Below are 12,436 nucleotides of genomic sequence, written 5' to 3' on the forward strand. Positions count from 1 at the left end.
GCGTGATCTACAAAATCAAGTTCACCTGTGGTCAGTTTTATGTTGGACAAACCGGCAGGTGCATAAATGACAGACTAAGAGAACACTAAACTCTCTCAAGAAAAGCACTGGGGAGCACCTGCCAGTGCACTGCAAAGAATGCGGCTGTTTCCCGCTCTTCAGCGGTACAGTTATTTTAGGCCGCAGAAAAGACAAGCTTCAAAGAGAAATTTTTGAAGCAGCAGTCATCCTTCGTTCGGGGACAAACACATGCGTGAGCAATCCATCTGTGACGCTTCTCAAGAGAGAATTAAAATTCCTATCAGAATGATTAGATTTGGGATATGACGATGTTCGCTAGTGTCACACATGCCATGGGTGCTGATCATTTTGTGCCTAATGCTCTCTTCACTGCATGTTATATTTTTCTTTTTCTCTTTTTTTTCTTTTTGTCGTTGATGAGCGCAAAGCATATATTCGTTGACGCGGGTTTCATTAAAATCAGTTGTTAGTTGGCGCTGTGGTGTTTTTCTACGTTTTGTCCTTGTCTGCCGCGCCGAAACATTTCTTGAAATATGCCTAGCGTGATTTCGGCAATTGTGTAGTTGACGTCACTGAACCGATCCAGAACAACAATAGGGCCGCAGTACTTTGTGAGAAATTTCTGGTAGAGGCCCCATCGACGCAGTTGAGTCCAGAGCCAAACGTAGTCACCGGACTCATACGTCACCGCAATGTGTCCACTGTCGTAACGGCCCTTGGTGCGAACTTGTGCACTGAGTGTTCGGAGGCGAGCTGGTCGTCGCGCTTTCTCCGCACGGCAAAGGGTCTGCGAAATGAACCGATCACAATGTCCAGAAAAGGGAAGAATTGTGTCCAGAAAGGTGCGCGGCATGCGCGCTTAGATCGGATAGAACGGGTAGTATCCAGTGAGGTCCTGTGTCCCAGTGTTGTAAACGGATGTTACAAACGATTGAATGGTGTCCCAGTTCTTATGGGGTGCCGCTACGTACACGGACATGTTCGTGAGGGTGCGGTTGATGCACTCCGTCAGGCCATTCGTTTTCGGATGATAGGGCGTCGAATGAAGATAGTCACAGTTGCAGAATCGTATGAGTTCTTCCACAACATCAGCAGCGAACTGGCGCCCTCGGTCGCTGATTACGACACGAGGAGCTTTGTGGTGAAGGATCACCGAGTGTAGCAAAAAGAACGAGACGTCTGTTGCTTTGGCGGTCACAAGAGCGGCTGTCTTCACGTAGCGAGTCAAGTAGTCGACGCTAACAATAATCCAGCGTGGCCCGTGGTAGACTTGGGAAGCTGACCAAGCAAGTCGACCCCGATCTTCTCAAAAGGGGAATGAGGTGGTCTGATCGGTTTCAACAATCCGGCGGGCGAGCCAGTGCAATGCTTAAAGCGCTGACACTGCAAACAGCCTGCAACCTACTGTTGAATTGTCTTGTAAAGTCCAGGCCAGTAAAACCGTTGCCCACCCTGTGGAACGTGCGAGAAAACCCTTGATGTCCGGTAGAAATATCGTCATGCATGGCATGCGGGACAACGCCACGAAGACTTGCAGGGACAACCAACAGTATACGTGCATCCTCCACGGAATAGTTCTTAAAGAGCATGCCCTCCGATGTGACGAACGGCGTTACAGGAGCAGACGTACGGACTTGATCAAACAACCGTTGGAGACTTGGATCCTTTAGTTGTTCTTGCTGAAACGTCGCAAGGCTGGGAAACTCAGCAGAGACAGAAGATAAACAGTCATCGAAGTCCTCTTCGCAACTTGCTGTGTCTGGCAGAGGGAAACGGGAGAAACAGTCGGCGTCAGCCTGGTGGCGACCGCTCTTATCCACTGTAAAGTCATGGTCTTGGAGGCGTAAGGCCCAGCGAGTGAGTGCACCGGGAGGATTGCGGAGGCCAACAAGGTAACACAACGAGTGATGGTGTGTAACAATCTTGAATTGACGTCCATGTGGATATGGTCGAAACTTTTGCACATCAAAGTCGACAGCGAGACACTCGACTTCCATCACGGTGTAGTTGCCTTCCGATTTCGTCAAAGTGCGACTTGCGTATGGGACCACGTGCTGGGCAACGACGGAGTTGAATAAGCACTGCGCCGACGCTCACACTGCTGGCGTCGGTATGGAGCTCTGTCGGCGCCGTCGGGTTGAAGTGGCGCAAAACAGATGCAGAGGGGAGCAAAAACTTCAGCTCCTGGAAGACAGACTCACAGGCAGACGACCATATAACGGGGTGTCTTTATGAAGGAGGGAAGTCAAGGGACGACCGAGTTGGGCGGAACCTAATATGAAGCGGCGGAAATAAGAGCAGAGGTCCATAAAGCTTCTAAGGTGTTTCAAAGAGCATGACTGTGGGAACTCCCGCACGGCAGCGACCTTCTGTGGGTATACCATCCTTGTCGACAAGAAACACGAAGACAAGGGTTTGCCATTCACCAAAGTGGCATTGCTTGGGGTTCAAGGCTAGTCCTGCTCTTGCAAAGCAAACCAGCACTGACCTTATGTTTTGTTATACTCGCGAAAGGTCTTTCCGTAAATGATCACATCGTCGAGGTAACACATAAAGATCTCCCACTTAAGCCCCAGCAATATTGTGTCCATAAATCGCTCAAAAGTAGCGGGGCCATCGCATAAACCAAAGGGCAGGACATTAAATTCGTACAGTCCATAGGGCACAATAAAAGCTGTCTTCTCCCTGTCCGATGGATGCATGAGGACCTGCCAATACCCAGAGCGCAGTCCAACCGACGTGAATTACGACGTAGACTGAAGTCAGTCCATGACCTCATCAATACGCAGGAGCGGGTAGACATCCTTCTTTGTGACAGTATTTAACCGACGATAGTCTACGCAAAAGCGCCAGGAGTTATCCTTCTTGCGTACCAGTTTAACAGGAGCTGCCCATGGACTTGACGACTCGCGGATGGCGCCTTTTTGTAGCATATCTTGCACTTGCTCGTTGATCAGCTTTCGTTAGCCTGGGACACACGATAAGGCTTCTGGCTGATGGGATGAACAGTACCGCTGTTGATGTGATGCTGCGTACGAGAAATTGGCAGAGAAGGTGGAGTGACTGGCTGACCGAAATCAAATACCGACGCATACGGGGCAAGAACACTCTGTAAAGCGAGCCGTTCGGTGGACGGAAGCGACTTGCTCATCATGCGCATGACATTGACGGAAAAGTTTGCTGCTCGAATGGAAGGCTCGCACTCAGACACAGATCGGATAGTAAGAATATCATAAGCATGACACCGAGCGAGTTTAAGCCCCGATGGGATCAAAACAGGCTCTCACGAAGCATTCACTGTCCATAGTTATCCGCAACCGTCGACTACGGCAACAATGGCCCGGGGCACCAGAACGATCTGTTTGGTGGCGTTGTGCACATCTGGCTGAACAAGCAAGTGGCAGGTGCCCGTGCGATTGCCCGAAGAGTGAACAGGAACGAACATTGCTGCCATAGCTGGTAAAAGCACATCTTGCGTGACACTAAAGGCACCATCACTGCGGTCGGGTGAAAAGCATATTGCGCTAGAGAGACATTTCTCCAGCTCCGCAATCCAAAGTGGCCCCGCATTCACGTAAAAAATCAATACCTATTATGACATCATGCGTGGCATGGAGTATTCATTCAAATTTTGCTCGAAATTCCTCTCCAGCAATTGAGACTGATACAAAGCAGATGCCAAACAGGGCGAATTGTTTCACCCCCAACACCACGAAAACTAGCATTCTGGTCCCAAGCAATCATCACTCGTCATCCAAGGCGCTTTTTGAAAGAAAGGCTCATCACCGACACAGCGGCACCCATGTCCACTAACGTAAGAGTATTTAAGCCACCAACACACACGGACACTTTGTTCTTCAACATATGACAAGCAGAGGAATTGTTGATGACGACCGTTCCGCAAACTCACCTCTAGCGGCCGCAGGAGCTAGTTTTCCGGCGGTGGTGGCGAAGAACGACGACAAGGTTATGGTGAATGCCCACGTCGCAGGGGTGGTGGTGTGAGGCTGCGGTCGGAAACGGAAGAATCGATGCGGAAGAGTCGGTCTTGGCGTGGCTGCCGGTCACGAGGTGGGTTCCAGGACTGGGGGCCACGGAAAGCCAAGGGCGGAGGGGCCGACGATTGTGCGAAGAAGCGGCGTGGTTGGTCGTGACGCCAACAGTTACGGTAAATGTGCCCAGGACGACCACAACGGTGGAAAACTAGAGCCTCACGTGGAGCGTGGGAAACGGGGAAGTCTCTCGGAGGCGGGTGGGAGCTCCGAGGCGCAGAATAGTGCTCTTCCTCGGAGCGACGGGAGAACCGGTGAGTTGGAAGTTCAGAGACGCGACCTTGGTCGGGACGAGTGCGTGGACCAGGGTAGGCCTCTCTGGCCCAGGAGACTTGTGGTTCAGGGAGTGGAGCCTGACGCGAGCATGCGTTGTATACGGGATCATCGGCGGGGCTTTGAAATTGCTGGCTCAGCTCTTCGTGGACGATGCGTCGGACGGGTGAAACAAGGTCTTCATTGCCAGCAAGGTCCACGCTGGCGACGATGCGCACGTTGGAAAGACGGCCAAACTTGGGGGAAATGCGGCGGGTCTTTAGGGTCTCAAACGTCCGGCAATGACGAATGACGTCAGACGAAGTGGCGAGGTCGTCCTTTGTGATCAAGAAATGATAGACGTATTCGTCAATACCGTTCAGGAGGTGGCCGACTTTGTCGTCTTCAATCATTGTGCGTTTCACAGTGGAGCACTGCTTTAGAACTTCCTCAATGTACAGTCTTTGTCAAAAGTAACCAGGCTGCATGGTTTGCTTCTAGCTCGTACAGTGGAGCCCTTACAGTTTCCCTGAAGTTTAAATGGTCGTTAAAGGTAAGGACAGGGGCTCTTCTTACCTTCCAACACCTTTTGATCTTCAGGAAACCCACAGCGGCTCCACTATACTAGCTAGAAGCAAACCTTGGAGCGTGGTTACTTTTGACAGAGACGGTACGTTGTACAAGTCTCATTAGATCGCTGCACTCGCTGGGCAAGTGTTTGTTCGACTTTTTTTCTTTTTCTACAGCGTGTCACCGAAACACTGCTTGAGCTCGTCCACAAAACTGTCCCATTTAGCAAGTGCGTCCTCATCATTCTCGAACCATAAAAGTGCCGTGCCCGCAAGAAAGAAAACAACTTTCATGAGCTGCATCGACTTGTCCGAGCGGTTATATTTGCTAACAGGCTGGGAGTGCTTGAGCCACTCCTCGACGTCCTCGTGAGCAGCGCCAGAAAACAAGCGGGGCTCGCGCTGAGGCGGCCAGAACCTGACCTGTTCGGAGCTACCCGGCTGGATGGGGGACCCGGCTCCGGCGTGCTAGCAGGTGGTAGATGGTTGCCGTTCCGGATAGCCATAATGAAAAATGCAGGTGGTAGCCCGGCTAAGCGTCGGCTCCCGCGAACGGAGAGAGGGTCCAGGACGCCAAAACCCCGCCTCCACCAATTGATACGCAGTTGCGAGGACGGGAGTGGGTTTATTTACAAGTTGGGATCGGGGACGTCGCTGGACGGTCAGCGTCAGGCGGGCACCACCACAGTCGTTGTTGTTGTTGCCTTGGTGGCATGGCACATACCCAGGACGGGGGATTGGCCATGGTTCAGTGAGGAAAATAGTCTCGCGCACATTGAGTTCATCATCTTCTTTCCACTGCACTGCAGTGCGGCAGCGCCGCAGCGTTGCGTGACAGTATAATAACAATGAATAAAACTCAGCTGTTTAACGACCCTATTCGAAACCTAAATTGACGGTAGGCTTTCGCACACAATCTAACTAGACTTCTTTGTCGCGAATTTTACATTACATATTTCACGCTTCCACTCACCGAGAACGCAAAATGCAATAGATTTCAAAACTATGTACATATTTAATTTCTCAGACAAGGGAGTTTTCTTAGCGCATTTTGCAGAACAAGAACAAAGAGCGCAATTATACCATTTCCCGCGTATCACTTTCATTAAAGGCGCTAACTTGGATGAAAAGGTTGCCACCGTTAGCGCAAAGCGCATTAAAATTCGACATCAAGAGAAATTTTCTGTGAAATATCATTCGAGTACACCTAAATTCTCACTTCCACATACGAGTATAGAAAAGCCGCGCGAGCAGCCAAACCTATATATATTTTGACGCAATAACGAAGTTTACAAGCGAAGGCAGGCATGCAAAGTTTTTCTTCGATTTTGCCATTCTTCAGACTGAAGTGTAACCACATAAACTTATGAAAGTTGAATTTATGGATGCTGCACTTTTGGTGTAGACTATCCAGTCATGGTAACGAACCGGATGGTGGTCGGTGTAAGGCATTCGCGATTTAGTAAAGAACTGTAAAATGTAACACTTTATTGTTCATTAAAAAATTACATGTTCGCAATGTCTTCACAGAAAATTGATGGTGAATGTTTTTTTGTTAGCCTGGTCACAGTTGACAATTTTTGAAAATGCTTGAATTCCCTAACAGTTTGAACTAGCTATAAACTATGTCCTATAAGAAGTACAAATTTTCTATCGTCAGCATAAAAAACGCCGAAAAGCGCTGACGAAAGGTTCGAGTATCAAATTATTTTTGCTCGCATTTGCCTATCTTTGTCACACATGCAAAAGAGGATTCGACCAAGGCACAGTGTGACATAGACACAGGACTTGCCCGAAACTCTACTCCAGTGGCATATGTGTTTGCGTGTAATCCCCAGTCCGCCTGTCCCTTCCGACGTTTTCTGCGGTGCCGAGGGTGCATGCAGCCACCAGGCATCCTTCTGGACTTCGACTCATCACACGCCAAGCAGGCGTACGTGAAATTTTTGTGCCACTTTTTCTTGTTTTAGCCCACGCGCATAATAGCAGCCTACTTCTAACTCCTGTAAACACTGGTCTGGAACTGTCATGTACAACTCGCATGAAGACTAGACCCCAGTCGTTTCTAATGTTTTTGAGCGTTTGTTAGCCCACTATATATATATATATATATATATATATATATATATATATATCCACAGAAATTGAAAAACATAAAAGGATTTAAATCACGACGTTTCGGCTGGAGGGACAGCCTCTCTATCTCTCTCGCTCTGTATATATATAAAGGGAAGGGGGATGAGGGGCTCGTTATAAATATGACAGACGCCAACAGTCACAGAGACCAAGGGGCACAGGGGATTTTTTTATTTATTTATTTAATTTGTGGTGTTGATCAATTTAGATTATTACTGAATATGTTATCGCTTAATGCTAATTGATTAGAAAAGCAGAAGAAAAAACAACCACATGCCGCCGGTGGGATCCGAACCCACGACCTCCGAATTACGCGTCCGATGCTCTACCTCTGAGCTACGGCGACGGCTGTCAAATCTTCTGCTTCCGGGGTATTTATGTTTACAAGTAACCTAACCTTGAGAGTGTTCATCAGCGCCACCCACGTTGATAAGCGGCGGACGTGGAACGTCCTGAGTTACCGCAGATGTGACGTAGAACGTCATCGAACGAAGAGGGTGGAAGCTGCGTGAGAACCCTCTTATGCTTCCAATGGCGTCAAGGCTGCCAGAACCGAGGCCCTCGCTAAGCAATTAAGCAAACAAGGGAAGGGGGATGAGGGGCTCGTTATAAATATGACAGACGCCAACAGTCACAGAAACCAAGGGGCACAGGGGATTTTTATTTATTTATTTATTTAATTTGTGGTGTTGATCAATTTAGATTATTACTGAATATGTTATCGCTTAATGCTAATTGATTAGAAAAGCAGAAGAAAAAACAACCACATGCCGCCGGTGGGATCCGAACCCACGACCTCCGAATTACGCGTCCGATGCTCTACCTCTGAGCTACGGCGACGGCTGTCAAATCTTCTGCTTCCGGGGTATTTATGTTTACAAGTAACCTAACCTTGAGAGTGTTCATCAGCGCCACCCACGTTGATAAGCGGCGGACGTGGAACGTCCTGAGTTACCGCAGATGTGACGTAGAACGTCATCGAACGAAGAGGGTGGAAGCTGCGTGAGAACCCTCTTATGCTTCCAATGGCGTCAAGGCTGCCAGAACCGAGGCCCTCGCTAAGCAATTAAGCAAACAAGGGAAGGGGGATGAGGGGCTCGTTATAAATATGACAGACGCCAACAGTCACAGAGACCAAGGGGCACAGGGGATTTTTTTATTTATTTATTTAATTTGTGGTGTTGATCAATTTAGATTATTACTGAATATGTTATCGCTTAATGCTAATTGATTAGAAAAGCAGAAGAAAAAACAACCACATGCCGCCGGTGGGATCCGAACCCACGACCTCCGAATTACGCGTCCGATGCTCTACCTCTGAGCTACGGCGACGGCTGTCAAATCTTCTGCTTCCGGGGTATTTATGTTTACAAGTAACCTAACCTTGAGAGTGTTCATCAGCGCCACCCACGTTGATAAGCGGCGGACGTGGAACGTCCTGAGTTACCGCAGATGTGACGTAGAACGTCATCGAACGAAGAGGGTGGAAGCTGCGTGAGAACCCTCTTATGCTTCCAATGGCGTCAAGGCTGCCAGAACCGAGGCCCTCGCTAAGCAATTAAGCAAACAAGGGAAGGGGGATGAGGGGCTCGTTATAAATATGACAGACGCCAACAGTCACAGAAAACAAGGAGCACAGGGGATTTTTATTTATTTATTTATTTAATTTGTGGTGTTGATCAATTTAGATTATTACTGAATATGTTATCGCTTAATGGTAATTGATTAGAAAAGCAGAAGAAAAAACAACCACATGCCGCCGGTGGGATCCGAACCCACGACCTCCGAATTACGCGTCCGGTGCTCTACCTCTGAGCTACGGCGACGGCTGTCAAATCTTCTGCTTCCGGGGTATTTATGTTTACAAGTAACCTAACCTTGAGAGTGTTCATCAGCGCCACCCACGTTGATAAGCGGCGGACGTGGAACGTCCTGAGTTACCGCAGATGTGACGTAGAACGTCATCGAACGAAGAGGGTGGAAGCTGCGTGAGAACCCTCTTATGCTTCCAATGGCGTCAAGGCTGCCAGAACCGAGGCCCTCGCTAAGCAATTAAGCAAACAAGGGAAGGGGGATGAGGGGCTCGTTATAAATATGACAGACGCCAACAGTCACAGAAAACAAGGAGCACAGGGGATTTTTATTTATTTATTTATTTAATTTGTGGTGTTGATCAATTTAGATTATTACTGAATATGTTATCGCTTAATGGTAATTGATTAGAAAAGCAGAAGAAAAAACAACCACATGCCGCCGGTGGGATCCGAACCCTCGACCTCCGAATTACGCGTCCGGTGCTCTACCTCTGAGCTACGGCGACGGCTGTCAAATCTTCTGCTTCCGGGGTATTTATGTTTACAAGTAACCTAACCTTGAGAGTGTTCATCAGCGCCACCCACGTTGATAAGCGGCGGACGTGGAACGTCCTGAGTTACCGCAGATGTGACGTAGAACGTCATCGAACGAAGAGGGTGGAAGCTGCGTGAGAACCCTCTTTAGCTTCCAATGGCGTCAAGGCTATTGGCGTCAATTAGCATTAAGCGATAACATATTCAGTAATAATCTAAATTGATCAACACCACAAATTAAATAAATAAATAAAAAAAATCCCCTGTGCCCCTTGGTTTCTGGGACTGTTGGCGTCTGTTATATATATATATATATATATATATATATATATATATATATATATATATATATAAGCAGCTCTCAATTGTTTCATTTGTCCTCATAACGAAGCGCCTTCACCCCTTCATCCTCTTTTCTCTGCTCCTTTTCCTCCCTGTCCCTCTGGTCCCCTTCCTGGCATTGTCTGCGGTGGGACGCGCGGCGGAGGCGGCCCTCTAATGGACCACTAGTGGTTGCTCTCTGCACCGCCTCGCTGGTGGATTAGCTTTCCCTACGGCGTCTGGACGACCACTTTTACGCCGCTGAGGCGATGCGCCGCCGTTGTAACGGTCACTCGTTTCTCATGAGAGGTGCTAAATGACACGGTCTCGAAAGCTTATCGAAAATTACATCACAAGAGCCCCCAACACCTGCACCACTAGCGAGCGGGTCATACTATGTGCACTGTTGTGTTCGGTTTCAGTTTATTTCTGTTGTGTTTTTATCTTCTTTTTTATGGTGTTTTTTAATTATTTGCTTCCCTTGTGTTCGAACTTCTCGCACCCGCCGAAGGAAACCTTTTATGCTTGCGTCCTCTCGGAGAAAACTCATCCCTCTCTGCCTTCGCTATATGCCTTTTACATCAGTTTTCTGCAACTTGTTTGGTTTAAAACCCTGCTTTTTCCCCTTAATAGACGGCTGCACTCTTGTCCTCTACTTCGAAATGTGTGTGCTTTTTTCCTCAGAGTGGAAAAAGATACAGTTCCTCCTCTCCCTCTAAATTCACTATTGTAAATATACGGATCTCTGTGTTCTCTTAACTTTAACCCTGATGAAGGACGATCCACCGTCCGAAACTCTTATTCAATAAGCCTAGATAAATAATAGTACCAGTTGGACCGTTTCATTCTTCCTTGACTGGCCCATTGAGCAATGCCGACCCGAATGGCTTCACTATGTGTGTGTGTGTGTGTGTGTGTGTTGTGTATGTGTGTGTGTTGTGTATGTGTGTGTGTGTGTGTGTGTGTGTTGTGTATGTGTGTGTGTGTTGTGTGTGTGTGTGTGTGTGTGTGTGTGCGTGTGTGTGTGTGTGAGATAATGTAACTAGAATGAATCTGAAAAGCATAACACGATTTAATTCACGAGCCATATATATATAATTAGAAGTGATTTCTTGGCAGCTTAATGATCAATTGAGATAAAGTCAGCAGAAATTGAAAAACATGTTTTAATTCTCGACATTTCGCCTGGAGAACTGATCGAAACATCGAGTCAAATAAATGTTTCCTTTAACGAACCGTATACCTCTCTCTCTCTCTCTCTCTCTATATATATATATATATATATATATATATATATATATATATATATATAGAACGAAAAAGGAATTCATGCGGTCAACTGCACTAAAAACGCAGACAAACTTCTGAAACATTTTATTGACGTTTCTGTCATGGGATGGCCATCGTCACTATGGACATTTCACAGCCGAAACGTTAATAAAGGTTTCAGATGGCGGTCTCTAAGTTTTTGCTATATATATACGAGCGTCTGTAAGTGCTGGCGTTCGTTTTGAACTTAATAAGAAAAAAGTGTCATGTTAGGCATTTTTCCTGTGCAGTGCTTATGGGAGGACAGGCATCAAACCTACTATGGCCCCGCCGGCTAATATGAAAGGAGAGTTTCTAAATTCCACAACATCTGGCTATGGAACTGAAGGCCCGTTTGATGGCATGAAGGTGTTTACTCGAGGTAAGTATAGGTGTGGAGTTTATCTTTTGATGCTTATAGTGCCTTTCATGTCAGAATAAGACCTCAATATTTATACCTAATTATAGTAACCTCAGAGGAGAATCGCTTACAGAAAAAAGTTTCCTCTTTGTTTCTTATCTGTGTAAAGTTTGTTTTACTTTGAAAGCAGTAATGTGTATGGGCACTGATTTCGGGGCAGCCAGGATGAAGAGCGCATTGTATGAGTTTCTCTGTGACAGCTTTATGAATATTTGGCCCTGGCCAGTTCAACGAGCTGCTTGAGTAGCTTTTTCTGCTGCCCTTTCCATGTTTCAAATTGGCGTGTAATATTAATTTTATAGCACCAGAAATTAAAAGCAATTGATATCTGACGATTAAGGATAAAAATTGAATAATCATGCTAAACAGCAACAGAATCCGATCAAAATAGACGCTGTGTTTTCCAGGGAGATACGAAGGACACACACATCCACGCCACGCTTCTCAATTGGTCGGAATGGTCGTGACGTCACAGTGCGCGAATTTCAAACGGGGCCAATTGTACTTTGGCTAGTAGTCATGCCAACAATTAATGGGATGGTATAATGATGCTCCAAGTAAAACAAATAACTAAATGAACAAATAAATCCGAGTAAAAAATTGGTTGAGCTCGGAAACCGAACCAGGGCCTCCGGAGTGCGAGACGAGCACGCTAACCACTCCACCATGCCAGCGTTTTATTTCTTCCAAGGTATTTATTTACATGGTTTTGTACAGAAAGGATATATATGCATGTGTGTGTGTGTGTGCGCGTGTGTGTGTACACACACACACAAAAGAAACTATTTACAGAGCATCTAGGTAGGCGCTGTGTGGCACGAACATGATAGAAAACAGATTAGAACTAAAAGTCCGGTAAGGATATACAGGGCATCAAGGGAGGAAACCAATCCGTTAAAAAGTCCAATTCTTTGTAAGTGTCCGTTATCTGCAGCAACATTCGGCTAAAATGAATTCTGGGCAAAAGAAAAAGTTCAACGCTGCGGTGTTGCATGCGCGTTTTCCAAC

Source organism: Amblyomma mixtum, chromosome 8 (assembly GCF_055824585.1).
Source record: "Amblyomma mixtum isolate Tamu chromosome 8, ASM5582458v1, whole genome shotgun sequence".
In the NCBI taxonomy this organism is placed as follows: Eukaryota; Metazoa; Arthropoda; class Arachnida; order Ixodida; family Ixodidae; genus Amblyomma; species Amblyomma mixtum.